This window comes from Cervus elaphus, chromosome X (assembly GCF_910594005.1).
Source record: "Cervus elaphus chromosome X, mCerEla1.1, whole genome shotgun sequence".
In the NCBI taxonomy this organism is placed as follows: Eukaryota; Metazoa; Chordata; class Mammalia; order Artiodactyla; family Cervidae; genus Cervus; species Cervus elaphus.
Genome location: NC_057848.1, coordinates 78498365 through 78507331, shown reverse-complemented (window position 1 = coordinate 78507331; position 8967 = coordinate 78498365). Strand labels below are relative to the sequence as shown.

The 8967-nt window shown below is 46.8% G+C and overlaps 2 pseudogenes; one reads left to right on the top strand and one right to left on the bottom strand.

Annotated features, from left to right (window-relative positions):
• Positions 1–3181: 3181 nt before the first annotated feature.
• On the top strand, positions 3182–4659 carry LOC122689497 (annotated as a pseudogene).
• A 1115-nt stretch (positions 4660–5774) lies between these two features.
• Positions 5775–7711, bottom strand: LOC122690381 (annotated as a pseudogene).
• Positions 7712–8967: the final 1256 nt, after the last annotated feature.

Below are 8967 nucleotides of genomic sequence, written 5' to 3'. Positions count from 1 at the left end.
AGGAGACCATGGTTTGATTCTTGGGTCTGGAAGATCCACTGGAGAAGGGATAGGCTACACACTCCAGTATTCCTGGGCTTCCCTTGTGGCTCAGCTGGTAAAAATCTGCCTGCAATGCGGGAGACCTCGGTTCGATCCCTGGATTGGAAGGATCCCCTGGAGTAGGGAAAGGCTACCTGCTCCAGTATTCTGGTCTGGAGAAGTTCATGGACTGTTGGACTATACAGTGTATAGTCCAACAGTCCATGGTGTTGCAAAGATTTGGACATGACTGAGCGACTTTCACTTCATGAGATTTTTATATATAGAAAATGTTGTCCTCAGCTAATAGCGGTTTTTCTTTTCTAATAATGAATGTTTTTTATTTCTTTTTCTTACCATGAGACAAATACTATTATCTGTCTTAGAAAGGCTTTCTGCTTAGCTCATTAGCTTCTGACTGCAATGTGACAGACTCAGTCCTCCATCTCTTCTTTCTCATTGCAATCTTGGCTCCTTAAGTCTCTAATTTTGTTTCTCTGGGCCTGTGAGACCACTGAAAGCTGCGTTGGTTTTCTGGTCCCCAGATATCGCCATCTACCTGGATGAAGCGTGGATTCTCATCCTCCTTCACTGTGCCCTAGAATTGGAAAATTTCTCCAGAGGAAAAGAAGCTGCAATATGTCAGTGTATCTTTCCATGGTTCTCCTTTCTCCAGCATGTTGGCTCCTTAAGTCCTGATCACTTCAGTAGTTCTCCAATGGCTTTAAACTTTTTTGTCATACTTTAAATAATTGTTTTTGCTATTTAGTAATCTAATGTTATTGTTGTTAAATATTGCATATATACAAAGGAAAAAATGTTCATGTATATTAACAGTCCAATGAACAGTAGAAAATCCCATAAATCTGTATCAGAGAAGAACAAGTCTGACCCCCTATTGAATCTCTTCCTTTAGCTCTAATCTTTGTGCTCTGTCACCTGTGCTTAGTCATGCTGGCTCTGCACCTTCATCTCTTCAATCAGTAAGAGAACATTGCCTATAGCCTAAAATATATAATAGACTTTTTCTCAAGTCTCTGACTCCCAGGCTGTAACCTTAAAAGTCACAACACTTTTCATTCATCCAGAGATAAAAAGTTGCAGAACAGAAAGTAACATTTGTCTTATTGAAGGTTAACAGGAATTTCATGATGTGACCTACCTAGACACCTCCAAGAACAAGGAATTATCACATTTCTTCCAGGGTCTGTCTGGTACCAAGAGGTCTGCAACAACCAGCCACACTCTCCCTTTTTACTATAAAAGAAGCCTGAATTCTAACTCGGGTAAAATGGTTCTTTGGGATACGAATGATCCATTTTTCTCATCTACTGACTTTCTGAATAAAGTCACTATTGCTTGCCCCAACACTTTGTCTTTCTATGTATTTGGCCTGTCATGTGCTTAGCAGTATGAGCTTGGTGTGTTTGCATGCATACTAAGTAGCTTCAGCCGTGTCCGACTTTTTGCAACGCTATGGATTCTGGTCCGCCAGGCTCCTCTGTCCGTGGGATTCTCCAGGCAAGAATACCGGAGTGGGTTGCCATGCCCTCCTCCAGGAGATCTTCTCAACCCAGGGATTCAACCCACGTCTCTTACATCTCCTGCATGGGCAGACGAATTCTTTACCCCCTGCGCCACCTGAAGAGCTTGGACCCGGTAACAAATCCTCCATGTAGATGAGCTTTAGGTACCCTTCACATTTATAGTTATTCCTAGTCCACCCTCATGCCATTATCCTACATTATATATATTTTTAAATTCCTTTAAAATGAGATGTAATTGACATATATCATCATGTAAGTTTAAGGTGTGCAATGTATTGACTTTATACACTTATATGTTGTAATGTGTTACAGCCTTAAGGTTAGCTAACACGTCTGTCAAATCACATAACTATCATTTATGTTTTTGTGGTGGGAATACATCATGTTTTAATGGGATTTTCCTGTTGTTCTCAGACAAATTTGTCTGCCGAAAACTACCCTGAAAACTGAAAAAAAAATTTAATCACAATAAATGGCATTTACTGAATTGTGATAATGCTCAATGAACCAGGCAAACACTATATCATTTGATTTTCAGAGTAAGGCAAATGATTATTTCCATTATTTCCCTTGTTTATACCAACAAGTAAATAGAAATCTATAAAGTTTAATTTAACTGGGTAAGAACACAAAAGTGAGGAAGCTGGAATTCCCAGTCAGGCCTTTTCAGCTCCAATGCATGTGTTTGAAACACACACACACACACACACACATATCTGTATCTATAGCTATATCTGTATCTATATCTGTATCTTTGAATTGTTCAGTGCAGGCATGTAGGCTGAAGGCTCAGGGAAAAGTTAATTTTACAGCTTGAGTCCAAAGGCAGTCTGGAGGCAGAATTTCTTCCTCTTTGAGGGACCTCAGTCTTTTTCTCTTAAAGCCTTCAACTGTATGGATGCAGCCAACATAGATTATGGAGAATAATCTATTTAGAGTCCACTAATTTAAATGTCAATCACATCTAAAAAGAACTTCACAGAAACATCTAGAGACATGTTTAATCAAGCAACTGGGCAGTAAATCCTAGCCAAGTTGACACATAAAAGCAGCTACCATGCTCCCTGACTATATTTTCTTTGTAAAGAGTACAAACAATGGGAAGAATAGAGAAGAAAGAGTGTCACACTCTCAACTCTGTCCCCTTCCCTTCACAGAGATGAACACTGTCGAACTCTCAGTGAACACCCTTCCAATGTTATTCCTTTAACATTCATATATGTAAATATATACATATACAATGTGCTTTGCTTTATTCAAATGGGATCAGTCTATAGGTATTGTTTGTGTCTGGTTTTCTCTCTTGAATGGTAAGTCACATATATTTATCCTTTTATTTACTTGGACAAACATTTATCCAATAATTATAATATTAAATGATACAATTGAGTAAAAACAAAAGTCCATATTTCACCCCCTTCCTGAACCTCACTTTCATCTTCAACAGTAAATACTGTTATCTTTTAAGGAAGCTGACCACTTAATTACCTGCCTGGCCTGTGACCCAGATTCTAGAATCTCCAGAATTGGAGCACCCTGACCCTGGTCTGAGGCCTTTCTGCCCTGAGCATTCACTGCTGGGGTAGAGAATGCTCCTGAGATTGACTGGCCCTATGGCTAGCCAGAGTTCCCATGAGACACGTGCAGCCCCACTGCCCCCATCAACTGATGGGGAGCCCTCAGCAGGGGACCCCCATGATTCCTCCCCGGATCCAAATGTGGATTCAGGGGAGGCTTTGCAGAAGCAGGGTGACCAACCTGAGAGCCCAGATCCAGGCCTCTGTGACAAACCACCTCCACAGGGCCCAAACCCAGAAATGCCCAATGAGGAAGAGAACAACACCATCCTCAGACTCTCCTTCCCCAGGAAGTTCTGGGTGATCGTGGAGGATGTGGCCTTTACCTCTGTGCACTGGAATGATGAGGGAGACACAGTGCCATCGAGGCAGATTTCTTCCAGCCAGAGGCAGATCTCCCCCAGTACAGATGTGTGGACAAGATCTTCGAGACAGACAGCGTCAAGAGTTTCATCTGTGAACTGAAGCTGTACAGGTTCAGTAAAACCCACCCTTCAGGTCACTATGCAGGGAAGAAGAAGATGATGCTAACATAGAAAGCCCTTGCGGGGAGACTAGACTAGATGTGCCAAATGCTGGACGGGTTTCATTTCCCGGGATAACATTTTTCTCGTGAGAGAGTAGTTAAGGAAAGAGGAGAAAGCAGAGTCTGTCATGTTCCACCACCCCCCTTAGACAGGACCCACAGGGGTGACTCCAGACCCTGAGGGGCCACTTGATGTCAGGGAGCACCAGTAACACCTCAAGAGAAGCCAGCCCAGGGGGAGCTCTAGGGATCGACATGCTAGGGCCTCACAACCGGCCAAGAATGAAGAGACCTTGTCTCCATACTTAGGCATGGCCGGGATGGTGGTGGGAAGGCAGGTGGCGAGGAACAGCTCTTCTCCCTCACGATGGCTAAAGTGATTCATGTCCTTTCAGATCTATTGCAACTCCAATTTTCAGAGAGACAAGCCTCTCCTCCTGCAGAACGTCTGGAGGAAAGGCAACCCCGAACAACTGCTCAGCCTGCCACCAGCACAACAACCATTCCAAAGAGAAAGAAGCAAGCGGTGGAAACCAGACATTCTCCTTGACTCCACCACAACCAGTGCACCCAAGAAGCAGGCAGGAAAGTCCAGAAGGGAATCCCAACTGCTTGCAGAATTCCCAGCCAGCGCTCACTTGTGTTCTCTGGCCTTTGCTCTATGGGCAGTGTAGACAGGCAGGGTGGAGGAAACCATCTCCCCAGTGAGCACAGTGGCCTCAGTGGGGAGGGCATGTCCAGCAATGCAACATCTATGCCCCTGGCTACTGCTGGAAGGAACAGCTCAAGGGAACTGCCTGGGAACCCCCTGGAGTACCCAGATTACAATTCAGTGATGGATGTGTACAAGACCTGTTACTCCATCCTGATGGCGGCCCTTTCAGTCATGGCCCCAGATGATGCCCCTGAGTCAGAGGAAGAGCAGGGTGAGATCTCAGATTACAAGTGTGCCCTCTGTGAGCATTTCAAGGACAAGCCCAATCCCTGAACTGCCAGATCCCTCGGGACCGTGAAAAGCACTCTCTTGTAACCAAAAATCTATTTCTGGCTCTAATAAAGTAAAGCAAAACTCCACAGGAGTAAATAAAGAATCAAACGAGAACTGCGACTCTGTTCTTTCTCTATGTCCATGCTATTCGCATGGCACTGGGTGAGCCAGATGAGGCTGGAAGCCCACGCCCTAGGCAACCTTCAGTCCAGTCCCCATGGTCCCTTTTCATTTGAAGCAGCAGCATTTCACACGCTTGACCAAGGGTCTGACACATGAGCCAAGCATTGAGGCGAGCCCAGGATGGACAGGTCCCTGGGCCTTGCCTGCTGCTCAGTAGACATCCCAATCGGGTTCCTGACCTTGGGTTTGTCACCTTCTGTGATACATCCACCCTGAAGCAGAAGGGGCTCCTCAAGGGTCCCCTAACAATGCCACAAGTTTTTGATCAGCAGCCGAGTGTCTCCAGCTCCCAATCCAGGGTCCTCCCCAAGAGCCTGACTGGAAAGAAGGGTCACCCCACCCACCAAGGGCCTTGAAATCCCATGACCCCAAACCCAAAGACAAGTACATGGTTCGACAAGGTGAACAACATCCTTTGTCTCTCTGCCCTCACAGCTGTATTTAGGAGTCTGTCGTTGGATGTGTAGCATCCGGCCAGGCACTGCATCCTACACACATGCCTTGTGAGCCAAGGGACACTTTACAGTAGGACAAGGGTCACGTGTAAGGACACACCACGGCCTGTTTCTGGGCCTGTTGGGCCTCTCTGCCTGCCGATGCTTTGCCCAGCCCCCAGCCTTCCCCATCACCCCCCGGACACTGTTCCAACATCGGGGAGTTTGGACCAGAACAGAGAGGGAAAAACACTAACTGGTTTCCTAACAACACATTTCTCTCAACCACCCAGACCCAGGAGGGCTAAAACGACTGGCAACACCATCTTTTCATAAAGGACAAAGCCCCAGAGACTCTCACTGTGTCCAGAGAAGCACTGCATGAGGGGAGTCCGGCCCCTGGTCCCACACCAAGTGGGCGGGGCCCATTCAGACTGAACCAGATGGGCACGTCCAGGGCACAGCGGTGACTGGATGGTGTCACCATGAGCTGGTTTCTCAGCCACTTTCCTCTCGAGATCCCAGTTTGGACAGGCCTCCTGCCCAAAGGGGAATCATGTGTTCAGGGATGTCCACCTGTAAGATGTCCTTCCCACCCCTCTCCAGGACAGGATTCACCAGTCAGCGGTGATTGGTGAGAACAGTCAGGTACTTCTGTTCCACGTCCGGTAACAGGGCCTGATCTCCAGCTCCTCCACCTGGTCGTGTCCTAGGTTTACTGGGCACAGCAAAGTGTCCCCAGTGTCCATGAGACCTGTGCGCAAAGACAGGACACAGAAGGAGAACAAAGTGATTAAAAGTCACACCTGCGATGAACATTGGGGTGCACGTGTCTCTTTCTGATCTGGTTTCCTCGGTGTGTATGCCCAGAAGTGGGCACTGTTTATAATAGCCAGGGCATGGAAGCAACCTAGATGCCCATCAGCAGACGAATGGATAAGGAAGCTGTGGTACATATACACCATGGAATATTACTCAGCCATTAAAAAGAATTCATTTGAATCAGTTCTAATGAGATGGATGAAGCTGGCGCCCATTATACAGACTGAAGTAAGCCAGAAAGATAAAGATCAATACAGTATACTAATGCATATATATGAAATTTAGAAAGATGGCAATGATAACTTTATACGCAAAACCGAAAAAGAGACACAGATGTACAGAACAGACTTTTGGACTCTGTGGGAGAAGGCAAGGGTGGGATGTTTAGAGAGAACAGCATCAAAACATGTATATTATCAAGGGTGAAACAGATCACCAGCCCAGGTTGGATGCATGAGACAAGCGCTCAGGGCTGGTGCACTGGGAAGACCCAGAGGGATCGGGTGGAGAGGGTGGTGGGAGGGCGGATCGGGATGGGGAATACATGTAAATCCATGGCTGATTCATGTCAATGTATGGCAAAAACCACTACAATATTGTAAAGTAATTAGCCTCCAACTAATAAAAATAAATGGAAATAAATAAATAAATAAATAAAAGTCACACCTGCTAGAGACTAAGACTTACCACGGCGGGGAACTGTGGTGAACTGAATCCTCTGGCTGAGCATTTAAGACAGGCTCATCTCAGCAAAGGGAATTTAGGGTGAGGCCAAGCGAGGGAGGGAGCAAAAAAAAAAAAAAAAGAGAAGTCTGGTGCGCCAGGAACCCACCAGCCCACAGGCAGCTCTCAGTCTACCCACTGCAGGACACAGGGACAGAGAAGGAGGGTCCCAGTGGGGAGCCTGCAGGCATCAGGTCCCCAAGTGATTCACCCGCAGACTGATGTTGCTGTGGGGTCTCACCCCTGGGGAGTCAGGGGACTTGCTTAGGCCCGGCTACAGGCAGTGGGGGTATGGAACCCAGGCTGGGTGCATTCCTGCCTCTCATGGTCTCTGCTGGGCACACACACACACGTGAGTACACACACACCCACATGTTCACACAGAGACAAGTGCCACGTGCAGAGCTGGATGTGCATCTGCCTTATAGCACAAAAGGGGATGGAGGCCCCGAGTGGTGGTCAGGCATCTCGGGCCACTGTCTCCCAGCCCAGAGACACTCACTGTCCCTCTGAAGAACCCTCAGCTCGCCCCCTCCTCCCACCAACTGGTTCAACAGAAAACAAATGAACATAACCAGGCTGAGATCCAGGGCAGTACTGGGTGCCGTGCGGGCAGCACAGGGCAGGGCATCACTTGCCTGTGATCATTCCATGGCCGAACTTGTCAGTGACCCACAGCAAGGCCTGGATCTGGGCAGAGCTCATCCCCAGCCTCTGCTATATCAACTCCTTCCCGGCTGCATCCTCCTAGTCCCGGTGCACGATGTGGACAGCTAGGGTACAGTGCTGGGTCCACATAGCACGGGCCGCCACTGCATCTCCAGGGTCTTGACACCATTTAAGATGAAACCCGTGTAAGGCTGTCGGTCAGAAAGACAGCTGAACCTCATCTCCCAGGGCTCCCAGGGCCTCAAGTGGCTGCAGAAACACAGAACCACAAAGGTCAGGAGCCTGACACAGAGCCGTCCAAGCTCACAGCCCTGGGACGGACCTCAGCCCAATATGTTTGAGCATCCTGCAAGTCGCTGACACAGAATGGGTGTGTCACATAGGGCTGGCTCCTTCTGTCCATCTCCACGCCGTCTGCTTACAGATAAAGGAAAGGTCTTCACAGAGCTGATGGATGTCAAGTGAGCTCATTAGGATGGACCCTCCTCTAACAGGATGGCTGGCCCCATCCGAAGGACACATTTAGAGACAGGCACATAGGAGAATTGGGGTGAAAAGGAAGGCAGAGCTCTCTGAGCCGAGACAAGCCCACCATGGCCAGCAATGCCCTGGAAGTGAGGGAGTAGGGATGGAAAAGACTCTCCACACAGCCCTCAGGAGAGTCAACATCAGCTGACACCTCAACCTCAGCTGCCGGCCTCCTGAACCAATATGGTTTGTAGTTTGAGCCACCCAGCCAGTGTGGCCCTGACACAAAAGCCGTTCTCCAAAGACGACATAGATGGCCAACAGGCACTTGAAAAGATGCTCAACATTCCTAATTATTAGACAAATTCACATCAAAACTCCAATGAAGTATCACTTTACCCTGGTCAGAATGGCCATCATCAATAAAACCTATGAAGAATAAATGCTGGAGAGGGTGGATAGCAAATAGAACCCTGGTACACTGTTGGTGGAAATGTAAAATGGTACAGTCAATATGAAGAACAGTGTGGAGGATCATTAAACAACTACAAACACAACTATCATATGATCCAGCAATCCCACTCCTGAATATATACCTGGAAAAGACAAAACTCTAATATGAAAAGATACGTGCACCCCAATGTTCATTGCAACACAGACAATATCTACAACAGACAAGATATGGAAGCAACCTAAATGTCCATCAATGGATGATTGGATAAAGAAGATGTGGTACACACACACACACACACACACACACACACACACACACACACACTACTCAGAAATGAAAAATAATGAAGTAATAACATCTGTGGCAACATGGATGGACCTAGAGATTATCGTATTAAGTGAAGTAAGTCAGAAAGAGAAAGACAAATATTCTATGGTATCTAAAAAGATGATAAAAATGAAATTATTTACAGAGAAGATACAGACTCAGAGAACAACTTATGGTTACCAAAGGGGAAAAGCAGGGGAAGGGATAAATTAAGAGTTTGGGATTAAC